The sequence below is a fragment of the Panthera uncia genome (assembly GCF_023721935.1).
Source record: "Panthera uncia isolate 11264 chromosome D3 unlocalized genomic scaffold, Puncia_PCG_1.0 HiC_scaffold_8, whole genome shotgun sequence".
NCBI lineage: Eukaryota > Metazoa > Chordata > Mammalia > Carnivora > Felidae > Panthera > Panthera uncia.
Genome location: NW_026057586.1, coordinates 49,552,381 through 49,566,905, shown reverse-complemented (window position 1 = coordinate 49,566,905; position 14,525 = coordinate 49,552,381). Strand labels below are relative to the sequence as shown.

Below are 14,525 nucleotides of genomic sequence, written 5' to 3'. Positions count from 1 at the left end.
ATCTGCTTGTATGCTTATCTGTGTTTCCACTAGTTGAGAATTCTGGGTCAATGACCCCTAGAGAGAGAAGTTGTTACTGTACTTGAATTGTTGGAAAATTTGGGCATATACATACTTATGCTTCTTGCTAATACAGTTTAATGAAATGACTGAACACTAGCACATAGATAGATGTCCAATTCATGTTTGCTGAACCTAACTGAAGAAGCACTGTATCATCCTATAATTTTGGATTAGAATAAAAGCTGTATAAGAGTTTAGTTTGCGGGAGGTTGAATGTAGATGTATCTTTCTTCAGTGTCATTTGGCTCCTAGGGGAAAATTAAATCTTGATTAAATATGAAAGGCATTAGTCATATAATAAAATAACAGGTTACTGGAAATTTTATGTGACTGGCAAATTTTGTCTCTCTAAAAACCAACCAAAAAACAAATTTTTGTTTTAACCCTTATTGTTGAAGTGTGTCTAAGGGGAATTATTCCACTTTCCTGCTCTAGGAGACCATTTCTGGCATAAGCTAGTCTAGGCCTGAGATTGTGATACATGATATCAGGGACCTGGGCCCCTTCTGTCTTTTGCTCCTCTATGTGTGGCTGTCATTCCTGAAGATGCCTCCTGGTCCAAGAAAGCTGACTTCTTGGGGTGCCTGGCTGGCTCAGTTAGAACAGCATGTAACTCATGGTCTTGGGGTCATGCGTTTGAACCCCACGTTGGATGTAGACATTACTTAAATAAATAAACTTTTAAAAAGTGGGGGGTGGGATGCCTGGGTGGCTCAGCGTCTGACTCTTGATTTGGGTTTAGGTCATGATCCCAGGGTCATGGGATTGAGTCGGGATTGTGTCGGGATTCGTACTGAGCATGGAGCCTGCTTAAGTTTCTCATTCTCTCTCTCTCTCCTTCTACTCCTTTCCCCTGCTCGTGCTCTCTCTGTCTGTCTGTCTGTCTCTCTAAAAATAAAACTAAAAAAAAAAAAAAGTTCCCCTAAAAACATGTTTCCTTAAAAAAAAAAGGGGGGGTGCACCTGGGTGGCTCAGTCAGTTGAGCATCCGACTTTGGCTTAGGTCATGATCTTGCAGTTTGTAGGTTTGAGTCCCATGTTGGGCTCTGTGCTGACAGCTCGGAGCCTGGAGCCTGCTTCAGATTCTGTGTCTCCTCTCTCTTTATCTCTCTCTCTCTGCCCCTCCCCCACTCATGCTCTGTCTCTCTCTCAAAAATAAATAAACATTAAAAAAAATTAAAAAAAAAAAGATAGTTGCCTGCTTGAGCTCCTACTACCTTGTCCACACTCCTGCCACATTCTCAGTAGTAATTTTATTTTATTTTTTTATAAAAGTGAAGCAGATTCTTAACTGTAGAGAACAAACTGTTACCAGAGAGGAGGGGAGTAGGGGGATGAGTGAAATAGGTGAAGGGGATTAGGGAGTGCCCTTGTGATGAGCACAGGGTGATGTATGGAAGTGTTGAATCACTATAATATAACATTGTATGTTAACTATACTGGAATTAATATTTTAAAAATAATAAAATAAAATAACAATATACTATTTTTTAAAGGTGAGTGTGCTGGCTAATCATGTAGTTTAGTGAGTAAACCAAGTTGCTTTTCATTAAATGTCATATTAATTTTGTTTATATTTGTTAACACTGTAGTTAATCATTAATAAAAATCATCTTTTAATCTGATATAATAGATCCCCCAAAAACAGTAATAGAAGAATAAGACAGCTACTACCTTCTGAAAATGACTTGTGTTCTCTTTGATGTGGACTTCGGATATATGAAACTGATCATGAAACAAGTTCTTCCCCTTTAGAAACTTTCCCTAGCAGTAAAATAGGGGTATTTAACCCCCCTGTTGTTTCTTCTTCCTCTTTCTCTAAATGTGCTCTCATTTCCCATTTGGCACATGTAGCCTTTTGGCAGATGTCTGCTCTTCTTTTTTTCTTTTTTCACCTCTCTGTCTCATACTTAAAGACAGGTCTAGCCACAAAATCCATTGAGCCATTCGGCTTATGGAGTAAATAATGGAATTTTGCACAATTGTTAAAAATTAGAATTTATAGTAGTTGTCATAGGATTCCTTTGGTAAGGAAGTAGAAATAAAAGAATACCTTATTAAAAACCCACTGGAAAATATTATTTTTCTAAGGTTTCAATCTATTCTTAAATTCCCTTCTGGAGGGTCCAGGTGTTAGTGACATAGGGTAAACAAAAGGCCTTCAGACACATGATTCTACAAATTCACACACACAGAAACAGGGCAACACTTCCTTTACCACCCCTATCCTAATTAATGGCATGGCATTTACTCAAGTACTCCAACTAGAAACTTCCCTGTTATCGAAGGCTTTTCCTCCCCTCTCACATCCCATGTCCAGTGTGTCACTAAACCCTGCCAATTCAGGAACCTGCAAAAGTTGAATAAATGACATCGCAGCTCTACTGTCCTTTTAGTTCCTCATTGCCTCTTGCCAGACCATTTTAATCATCCCCTTCCAAGCGCTATGGCATTTGACTCCTTTTCCTGTTCCTAGTCCCGTGTCTTCCATTTGGTTCCATGAATTGTCTTTTTGAAAAACAAATTCTATCATGTTACTCTTTTACCTAAAATCTTTAAAAACTCCTCTTTATATGGGGAAAAAAATTTTAAAACCTAATCGCCTTTCTTAATGTCACTTCACTCTATAATCTAACTTCCTGCCATTCTGCCTTCATGCGTTCTAAGACTCAGACACACACACAAAGTGACACCTACTTCTTTGGCCCCACTGTTTTCTTTATGTGGAATGTCTTCAACACTACCTTGTCTCTGTCATGCAAACTCCCCCTCATGTTTTAAGTCCTAAGTGCCACTCCCACCTAGGCTTCTTGTATGTTCTCTGTTATACCATGTATGTTCTCTATTACACCATGTGTGTGCTCTGTTGCACTATGTGTGCTATTATAATATGTGCATTCTCTATTATACCATGTATATTCTCTATTGCACCATGTATGCTCTATATTATATCAGGTCTGTTCTCTATTGTACTATGTGTGTTCTTTGTTACACCATGTGTGTTCTGTATTACATCATGTATGTTCTCTGTTGCACCACGTGTTCTCTATTACACCGTGTATGTTTTATATTATACCACGTATACTCTCTATTATATCATGTCTGTTCTTTATTACATCATGTTTATTCTCTGTTGCACCATGTGTATTCTCTGTTGTACTATATGCTCCCTGTTCTCTGTTATACCATGTATGCTCTCTATTGCACTATGTGTGTTCTCTGTTATACCATGTATGTTCTCTATTACACTATGTACGCCCTCTGTTGTACTATGTGTGTTCCCTATTACACTATGTTCTCCATTGCACTGGAATGCTCTCTATTACATCATGTATATTCTCTGTTACACTATGTATATTCTCTGTTGCATTGTGTATGTTCTCTATTACACCGTTCATGTTCCCTATTACACTACATGTTCTCTATTATACTGTACTCTATTGCACCATGTGTGCTCTGTATTACAGTGTATGTAGGTTGTCATATAAGGCCCTCTGAGGTATTAACCTCTTTTTTTTTTTAATATAATTTATTGTCAAGTTGGTTTCCATACAACACCCAATGCTCATCTCCACAAGTGCCCTCCTCAATGAACTGTGAATTTCTAAATTATAGTCTTATTCACAAATGTATCCTCAGCATGTAGCAATGCTTGGCAACTACAGGAACAAAATAGATATTCATTGAACTGAATAGAAATAAAAATAAGTACAGAATGTGCTTTGTGTATCCCAGTAAGACCCCAACTTGAAGACAGTGTAAAGGTAACCAGGAAGCCAGGTGGTGAAGCTGAGCTGGATGAGGCAGAATGAGGCACACGCAGGCCTGCAATAGTTCAAATAGAGTTCAGAGAAATTGTCTGTTTCCAGCCCCTGTGTCACCTTGGCCTGCTCTGTTCTTTGCTTGTTCTGCTTAATTTACTCATTCTTTTTTCTCAGTCATTCAGAAGTGACCATTTAGCTCAATTTACTGGGCCTACTCCTTTCTTAGCACCAAAATCTGGTTGTGTGTGTGTGTGTGTGTGTGCGTGTGTGTGTGGTGATAAACTCCCAGAAATAGAGCTGAATGTACCTACTAAGAGAGTTGCATGAATGAGGGGGGAAGGGGGGAATAGGGAATGAATAATAATCTGTTGGTATGTACTGAGTGTTTGCCAAATGCCAGGATTTACATTTAATCCTTACAATACCTTATAATATATAGGCACCATTATTATCTCCACTTTACAGATGAAGTAACTGAAGCAAAGAGAGACTGAATCATATGCACCCATGGAAGCAGGGGAGCTAGAATCCAGTAAATGCCTGTCTTAATCCAGAGTCAGTTCTGTGAACACAATTAGTGTTAAATATTTATGATGGACCACATTACAACTGATCCTTGTCTTACAAAGATATCTCTGAAGGGCAAAAGAATGAAATGTTTGGTTTCCCCTGTGTTTTTGTGAGTACTGGTAGGGTTTGTTTTATTTTGTTTTGGGCTTTTTTTTTTAAATGTAATTTTTTAGAGCAATTTTAGGTTCATAGTAAAATTAAGAGGAAGGTACAGAGATTTCCCATGTACATTGGTAGGTTTTTCTCATCAAGGATTTAACTCTGGGGATCATTATAAGCAAGAGAGAATTCCTCATGAACTTGGACTTAGTCTCAAGGTCCCCTTCTCAGGTATTATGCACCTGGCCTTGGGCAGAACTAATAGCCTGTTAATCAATTTCCATTCTAACTAACTAGTAAGTGTTTATTTATCTTGACAAGATGCTATATGATGTATGATAGACAAACAAAAATGATAAGGACTGGTTCTTGCCACCCACCCTGCTCTGTCCCAGTACACACACAATCCTGTTGGGAAGACAAGCCATTCACAAAAGAACTGTCAACCAACGATGTGGAGCTCTTGGTGATGTGAGCCCTGGTCAGATTTCTGGGTCCTTAGCTGGTGAGGGAATGCTTCAAAGTCCCTTCTGAGCTGTATGTCTGAGTTCCCCATCTGGCCCTCCTCCTGTGTTACTTTTACTACCAGTTCATTCTCAATTGATTTCCAGCTTCTCTAAATTCAAACTCTATGATATTCTGCATTCAAACTGGTTAGTGTCCCTCATTATCCACAAAGATTTTCCTAGGTCTTTACCCTGGATCTAATTCTTTTCCCCTAAATCTTCAAAGGGGTAATCAATCCTGAATATAACTCTGCAATTTAAGAAAAACCATTTTAAGCTGCTCATTGCAAAACACGTGGGTCCTGGCTGTGGACCAGCCATCAGTCGTTCTCCTTGGCTGGAGGAGGCAGGTCAGCTGGAGAAGACGCCCCATGATAGGTCAGGCAGCAACAGTCTGTCCTTCTAAAGATACAAAGGGAAGCACCAGTGAGCTGGGGCTGGCCTCAGTGTTTGGGGATTGGAAGCATAAACAAATATTTTCACAGGGTGCGTCCAGAACTGAGTAGTCAAGGTCATTGTGGTGCAAACAGAACACATGGTGTCAGTGTGTCCTAGTGTCTGGGCTCAAGTGGCCTTTCTTGGCAGCATCTATAAAGAACACAGAGCATACTGTAACCTCTACTGTTGATATTGGGTGTGCTTTTACCAGAGCTTAGTGAGATTTCTAGATTTGTTTCCATTTCATATAGATTACTTTGCAAGTGGAGCCAGGCTTGCATTTTCTGTGGATTGGGCCTTTGCTCAGTGTGCTTTGCTCCTCCACTTGAAACTGACCTACAGTGCTCTTCCAGTTCCTTCCTTCCACCCAAGGAAGTAGCAGGTCCTCACAAGGAGTCTCAAATGGCCTTCCATTTTCTTTCACGGATGGGGGTGAGAGCACCTGAATATACCAGAATCTCTCTTTGAAAAAAAACTTTACTATGATGAATCTGAAAAAATAATTTTAAGGGAGTATTGGTACCACTTTCTTCTTTGACACATCTCATTTTTCTTGATGGTAACATAATGCAATTTTGTTTGTTTGTTTGTTTTCCTAAATAGCCATGATGTAGGTGAGAAGTACTGAATGACTGTTAAGATAAAGTTTCAGATGTTTCTTGTTTTTTAACGGGAATGTCCATCTACATACAGTATAGTGTATAACACTTTCTAATATACCATATGTACTGTTTCATGACATTGAGAATATTCTTTTTTTCTGAATAGGCACCAGGACAACTTATCTGCAAAGTTTAAATCAGTGCCTTGTCATTAGCAAACTTCACTTACTAGTTTTAGTCAAGTCTAAGCTGCACAATGGTTGAATTGGTGACTATTATATTTGTTTAACTGCTGTAAAGTAAGTTTGCAACAATAGATGCTTGCACTTAAATAGCCTGCAGAGCATCAGGGCCCTATCAATCATGCAGAGATTTCCCTCCTGCTGTCTCTTCTGATGGACAATTCTGCTGATGTGGATATTCAAAAAGAAGGGATCAGGAAGAACAGATGATGGATAAAGACAATCTTCTGTCTTGAGAGGAAATCGGAGAAATCCTTTTAAGGAATTTCTTTGTCATGGTGTCAGAAGATTAATTATGCTCGTGTGAGAACAGCTTTCTCATTGGGTGAAAAGAGACATTATCCTTCTGACTTGTGACAGAAGATTTTTTTCAAAGGAAGAGAGTCAAAGATTTCAGAGTATCTGAAATCTTCTTATTCTGTTGTTTTCTAAGCATCCTCCAGGACCATTGGATTACATCCATGACATTGCGGTGTTCAACAAGTAATTAATGAATCAAGAATTTTTGTTTCAAGTTTTAAGTAATTCCTCCTGCTGTTCCTCATGCAAATCTCTTCAGAGGTCTTAATAACCAAGACTGTACATCAGATTTTAAAATCACATCATAATAGTATAGGTGATAACTTATTACTAGCCAGGAGTGGTAGCTTATTACAGTCATATGGAAGAAGAGACACTGCAGTGCAACCCAAAACTTGTACACACAATTGATTAACACAATTTTTAACAAGGCAAATATAATTGGAAAAGGCATCCTTTAAAAAATTCAACTCTTAATTGTATAATTTAATCTAGTTGTAAATAGTGATAATATTTAAAATATTTACATTCCTTGGAACTTCTTTGAGCATAACAAATGAGTATTCAGAAAAACTTTCGAAAGTTAGAGGCAAAATACATTGCCTAAAGCATAACAATAGTAAAGTTTTTCCATATGACTTTATTTTCCATGTAACTGAAGGCTCAAAGAAAAATCAGTTATTTCATTGAAAGATTTTCCTAAAATACATTACTTAGTATTCTGCCTTTTATTTATTTTTTATTTTTTATTTTTTTTCAGTATATGAAATTTATTGTCAAAGGTTTCCATGTATTCTGCCTTTTAAATAGCACATATTTGTTGACTCAGGGTCCTAATTATAAAGATCTGCTTTTGGGGTTCACTGAATTACAGTGTTGCCTGCAGTGACTATTGAAGTATTTAGTATAGGGTCATTTGCCTCTATAATATCCTGAGTATTTAGTACATATATGTGTGTGTGTGTGTGTGTGTGTGTGTGTGTGTGTGCGTGTCTGTCTACTTTTGTAGATATGGAGTCTCTTCTCTTTAGGTGAGTTATCACTTCTCCCTGGAACCAGTGTGTCATGTTGCTGGTAAACTGCTGTTTTATGTTATACTTGAGGGTGAGTCTGCACCTACAATACAAATTAGTTACATTTCTTTCTTTATTTCACTGTGAAAGTTTATTTTCCTCTTATTTCTAGGTGCCTGACTGGTTCAAGGATAGGTAGTTGAGGTTTCCCACAAATCTGATGTCTGGAAGGTGGCTTTACTGTGTACACACACACACACACACACACACGCACACAAATGCACGTATAAATGTGTTCATTTACTAATTGTATCAAATGTTAATACTCTGTTCAATGTATTATTTTAGTGATTCTGTGAATACTGAATCTTTTACATCCCAGCATGCTTTTACATCTAAGCCTTGAGAATAGACTTGTAGTAACCACTCCACTCTAGACACCTCTTCCCTACCTTTCCTGGTCTCTAACACTACTGCTATGAAATGGTAGCTACATCCTGGTTTTAAATAAAAATAAACTATTAGATTGCATGAAAAAAATCTTCAAACTGAGCATTAAATATTAGCTGATGTTAGCAATTGTAATTTTTGCAGTAACTATAGTAGTTGAAGGGCCAGATTCAGATCTTTGTGGAGAGTTCATAGCAAAGACCAAATGAGTAAGTGAGTCTTACTTTAACTCACACTTGATAGTGATACTTAGAAGAACAGATTTAAGTTCAAAATTTAGGATTCTTGAGTTTCACACAGTATCTAGAATTTGATATATTACCAATTCTATTTTTGGTTGTTTTTAAAGATGATAAACTAAAGTGATAAACAGAAAGTATTTAAGAAACAATCCCAGGAAATAGAAGTCCAGAAGTAGATCAATCCCTTTTCTCCTTCATTTAGAAAGAGGGACCATTTGCATTTTGTCTTACTCAAAGAAAAATCATCCCATTATGCCACTCTTGCATTTTAGCAGGATGAGTTTATCTTTGAGAGGGCTTTAATTAAAACTGGAGGTAATACTTCTTGATGACATAGGGCACTTAAAGAAAAAAAGTTTACTAATTAATAAAAAATATAGCCAGTTATAGAAAATGTTTCTCTCTTTGTCTTTCTGACCCTGCTGTTAAAGGAGAACAATCAATTTATCACCACCAGCTGCATGGATTCAATGGAAAGGAACTTGAGGTTTTCTTCTTCCTAAACCCTTGCTGAATTGTTCTGGCAGTACATAAAAGTGGGTCATTTGTACCTAAAGTACTTTACCAATGCTCCATTAATCTCAGTGATCGTGTTCTCTTTTTTCCTGCAAGAAGCAGGATGAGAGGATATTATGGAGGAGGAAGAGGAGTTAAGCATTTTTTTTAGTGGATGTGTAAATGAAGAGGGAAAAGCCATTTAATATTTTGTAGCCTGTTTTTTTCCTTTTTGCTAATGAATACATGATCAAAATATCAATGATTGTTTTGTGGTATATTTTATATTGTTTTTATGGCATTTAATACCTTCAGGATTAAGAGGAATGTTTAACAATTTGTGAAAAAGATAGTGTTTGTCTTTGGATATATACCAAGAAGATCTTCAGTTGAGAAACAAATGATGTATCAGACCAAAATAATGTGAAAAGAAAGATGAATCAAGGACAAAAGATGTTTTCCTTCAGTTATTTTGTTTTAAATGTAAAAGTTCTATCATTGTGCTGCCTAATCACAATGATTAAAATGGAAAGTAAACTAACCTAAGACTGAAGTTTTCTCAGCTGCTAAATGAATTTTATAAGGGCCTTGATTACAGTCTATACTGTGCTTTGTATTTCTTAAAATAATTTCTGTAATAAATTGTTTTCTATCTAAACATTAAGAGAATGCTAGATGGGCAAGTCTGCATTGACCTTCCCTGTTGGTCTTGTCTGTTGATTGGCAGGTTTCAAAGGTTAAACTAGCTACAGATGAAATGTAATCATTACTGACTTGGTTCCTTTCCAGATCCCTCTGGAAACTGCAGTAAGCCAATTTTGTTCATTTATAAAGAAGAAAGAAAAGTAATTCCCTGAGTAGTTTGGAATGGGAAGCAGCCGCTGTCTCCTTCCTTCTTACTTAAATAAACAAGCTAAATGGAAAAATAAACTTTACTTTTTCACATCTGGTATAAAGCTTCCTCTTTTGTTGAAAGTTCACATGCTCCCTTTGCTATGCTTGGTCATGTGAATCAGGTGTCTTCCTTCCTTCTGTAAAGTGACTTGTCTAACTATAATAAGGAAAGACCCTGACCGATTTTAACAGCCCAAGAACATCATTATATGAAAACAAACAAAGCCCTCATATTGAGAATGATATCAGATGATGTTTGACCCAGCCTCCCATATATCTGTTAGTAGTAAAGAAACAATAGGACCTTATGCCAGTAATACAGCAGAAAACTTGAATAAGCAAACAAAGTCTGCTGGGTCTTCCTTACATCAAGTCAGATTATACTTATTTGTGTGTGAGCTCTTCTTAATGTGACTAATTTTTCACTTTTCCTTTATGGCATACACTGACTTTGAAAACGCAGAGAAGGATGTCACAGACAGCCATACGATGATTCTGAGGCACACTGGCATTTACTAACCACCAGCATACCACTAATCGTCAAAATTTACCTTTGCAGACTCCCCATATGTCTTTCTATCCTTACCTCCACCCTTCTATGCTCCTGTGTCATTTTCTCAGAACTCCCCTCCATTCTGACATCTCTTCCCTAGTGAACTACTTTAATAATTGTACTTAATAATATTACAGTTTTTCTGTTTAACTTTTCTGTGAAATGGGAGCATGATTTGCAGTCTTCTTTACCCCAGGATTCACAGGCTTGATGCCTCTTATTACAGAGTTGAACATTCTAAATGTTCTTCTAATACACATTTGTCATGTAACACAGAATCCAATTACCATTAAAGCTTGGTTAGAAGCTTTTTGGGAAGGGGGGAGTGGAATGTAAAACCTAGAGAAGTTAGGTTTAACAGTTAAAAACCTAGTTGATAAGCAATGTTCCATTTTTTTAGATGCTTTCGTTCCCTGCTAGGGCCGGCCTCAGAGGAAGAGGTAAAGGACAAATGCCACAGGCATCTAAACAGTGGTGGAGGTGTACACAGTACTCATCCCAATAACAAGTTGCTGTTGTCGTGGCAAAATGGCCTTTCTAACTCTCTTGTGCTTTTAGGTACCTTCTTTGAGCATAACCAGAGTGGCAGGGGGCTTAGTAGGAATCATCATTGGTTTGTTTCCACTTTCCAAAGGAAGAGATTGAAGCAGAGAGTAGTCAAGGAGCCAGTCCTAGGATCAGACAGTGAGGTTTCTTTCTTTTCTTTTTAATATGTATGGCTAATTGTTATAAATAAGCATCCCATTTAACAATCATACACAGTTTTGATCCCCTCCCCCTCTTTTTTCCAAATAAGTGATTTTCAAACTGTAGTGTCATAGAATCATCTGGGGCTCGCGTTGTCTATTTGCTAAATCTAGCAACACTTTGTGGGGTATTCAAAATGCAGATTCCTGAGTCCTTATCTAGAATTAGTGACTCGTAAATCTCTGAGAGAGAGGATAAGGAATCTCCATGGTGAGTACCATTCGTCAAGTGATTCAGATGCAGTCCTTGAACTAGACTTTGTGAGAAACACTGATGTAAATGATGCGAAACTTTAACAGTGTCTCAATGGGCACCTTGGTTTCATCAAGAAAAATCAGTAGTAATTCCAGCCAGATTTTCTGTTTAGTTACATTCAGGTCAAATATAACCCATGCTATAGCAGTTGCTGAAACAAATGGGAACTTCCATTCCATTCTTCCTCACGATGTCCTGATTTATCATTCAGCACTTTCTACCACCACCACCATTACTATTCAACTAGCAGTGACTTTAAAAAGAGTCTCTCTGAACACCCAAATTGGCAGGACTGACCCACTCCATCTCTCCTGAATGTTGACTATCTGCATCCATAGCTCTGGTGACTTGTTTCTTCATGCAGATTTTTTTAGGGTTCTTCTTAGTTTATTCACTTTTTATCCCCAAATAAAGAGCACTTTGTCTTTCAATTTACATGCCATCGGTTCATATATCTCAACTCCATTAATTAGGAATTTCCTTATATTTTGATTCTCAACAAAGATTTTTCTAGGTAGGTAATAGAATGAAAAGTAATAAGAGAGAGTGAAGATCATATCCTTGGGTGAAAAGTTGTCATTCTGGTTTAAGCTGTAAATTTCTCTTAGAAAATTTTAAGTTAAAGAAATGCAAATAGTAAAGTCAGAATATGATTGTATATAATCAGACTGGAATGAGTTAGGAATCCCATTTTCTTTCAGTCTGGCTTCCGTAGTAGGCCAGGAATGACTTTAAAAATTTATTTTCAAACCTAAACAATGGATATCATTCTGACCTCAGAAGTCTCTAAGTAGGATATTTACAGTCTGTGTATGTAAACTCATGTTTAACCAACCTGACATTTGTTACTCCTCTCATGAGTTTTATTTTATTTTATTTTTAAATGTTTTTTAACGTTTATTTTTGAGACAGGGAGAGACAGCACGAACGGGGGAGGGTCAGAGCAAGAGGGAGACACAGAATCTGAAACAGGCTCCAGGCTCTGAGCTGTCAGCACAGAGCCTGACGTGGGGCTCGAACTCACAGACCATGAGATCATGACCTGAGACGAAGTCGGATGCTTAACCGACTGAGCCACCCAGGCGCCCCATCATGAGTTTTAATTAACAATCTTGATTACAGTTTAGACCATTTCACATATTCTTTTCTGTTACTGCAGAGAACATAATGTGACTTAGCTTGAAAAATACATATGTATGGGGCGCCTGGGTGGCGCAGTCGGTTAAGCGTCCGACTTCAGCCAGGTCACGATCTCGCGGTCCGTGAGTTCGAGCCCCGCGTCAGGCTCTGGGCTGATGGCTCGGAGCCTGGAGCCTGTTTCTGATTCTGTGTCTCCCTCTCTCTCTGCCCCTCCCCCGTTCATGCTCTGTCTCTCTCTGTCCCAAAAATAAATAAAAAACGTTGGGAAAAAAAATTAAAAAAAAAAAAAAAAAAGAAAAATACATATGTAGGGTTTAAAGGATGTAGGTCTGGGTAACAGCAGTGCTAACTTTCTCAAATAAGTCACTCAATCTTTTGTTGTCTGTATTCTCATAATGAATACAACGTATATCTCAAGATGTTATTGTGAGGATTAAAGGAAGTAAAAGTGTATATAAGTAAAACTCATAGTTCTGAGGTACTTTAGGAAATTTTGGCTAATTTAGATATTGGTTGCATCTAATGACAATTAGGAAAGCTTTCTCAACCTTAGACTAAAATAATATTCTTAGGTCTGTTATTTTCATAAGTTTTTTTTTTTTTTTGACCAACTTAATATAATCACATTCTTATAAAGATCTAGCACCCAGGACATTATAATTATTTTTCACTTTCATTCTTTCTTTTTTTACCATAAAGGATACTTTATTGATAAACACTAAGGGCAGTTTCTCTCTCTGGCAGTTACCCTACCAAGTGGTATGGTTTTGTTTGATTGTATTTTTTTTGCTTCATTTACTTCTAAGATCCCTCCCAGTTCAGCCCATGCTCCACATCCCTATCCACAGACATTGATGATATAGGAATATGATGTGATCTCCACCACCACAGCCCCTCACATAGTAGCCCAATAGAAAAAAAGTTGGTTCTGGTGTCAGAGGACATGCATTTGAGTACTTTGCTACTTCTGAGTGTGGTAATCTTACAAAGATTAACTGAGATAATATACATGAAAGAACACTCTGTAAAAGCATAATTCTTCCTGTGGTTAGGGATTTCTATAAGGAAGAGTATTAACATTTATTGTATGTCTAATACATGCCAGGTGCTCTGCATACACCATCTACTATAACCTGATGAGGTAGGAAATCTTATTCTCATTTTATAGATAATAACTAGCCTCAAGCCACATGATTGCAAAGTATTAGAGCATGATCTGAATCAGATTTATCACCCCCACACCACTTGTCTTCACTGCTTTAGGGGCTCGCAAGTCAGGCAGTTCTTGGTCCTGTCTCTGAGCTGCCAAGGAAAGAGGGAAGGGATAGATGAGACAATGAAAGGAGACACTCCATGAATGCAGTCAGCAAATAAGGAGCTGTCTGAGAAAATACTGTTACTGACTTGATAGGGCATATGTCTGCCACCGTCGATGTGACAAAACTGAAAAGGCTGGAGAAGCCACAGCATCATGAGGGTTTGAGGGAGTGGGCAATGAGAGTTGTGCCCCTCATCTGCTACTGCCAACTTGAAATGTGGCTCAGCCACCAGTGTCTTTATTTTTCTACTTCATTTTGCCTCTGTCAAACAAGGGTGATTGATTATATTTTTAAATAAATAGTATAACAAACTTTAATCTTATTATAATGTTATTATCATTATATAATTTTTAAGCCTAGGGGAGAGGTGAAGCCAGAAAACTGTTAGTTCATACTCACTGTACTTTTCCAATGTTTTTCCACTTGAACATCAATGAAGTCAAAGTTTTCACCTGGCCTTAAAAGCTGCAGGTGACCTCAGCTCATTAGTTGTGAACTGTTTCCTTCTGTGTCAGTGAAGCCTTGCTTATGACCCTATTAGTGTTTGACAAAACAATGGGAGTACCTCTAAAGGGAAAGTGGGAGCTGAACTACTTTTGTTCTTGGTGAGGGATGATTATCAAATTGAGGTATGATGAGAAATTAATTTTCAAATACAAATTACAGGAAAAGGTTCTCATTATTATACCTCAAGTTTGGCTTATAGAATTTTAGGACTGTTTAAATGATCAGAACCACTTTTGCCTGTCTGCTTATCTGCTATTGATAGAGGGTCTTTAAATACATTTGTAAAATTTCAGACTGATTGATGGTCTAACGTTGAATAGAAGGCCA

The 14,525-nt window shown here is 37.5% G+C and overlaps 1 protein-coding gene across 1 annotated transcript in view; it reads left to right on the top strand.

Annotated features, from left to right (window-relative positions):
* The window catches only part of GREB1L (GREB1 like retinoic acid receptor coactivator), a 280,287-nt gene that overhangs the window by 88,675 nt on the left and 177,087 nt on the right, over window positions 1-14,525 (top strand). The window lies entirely within an intron of this gene.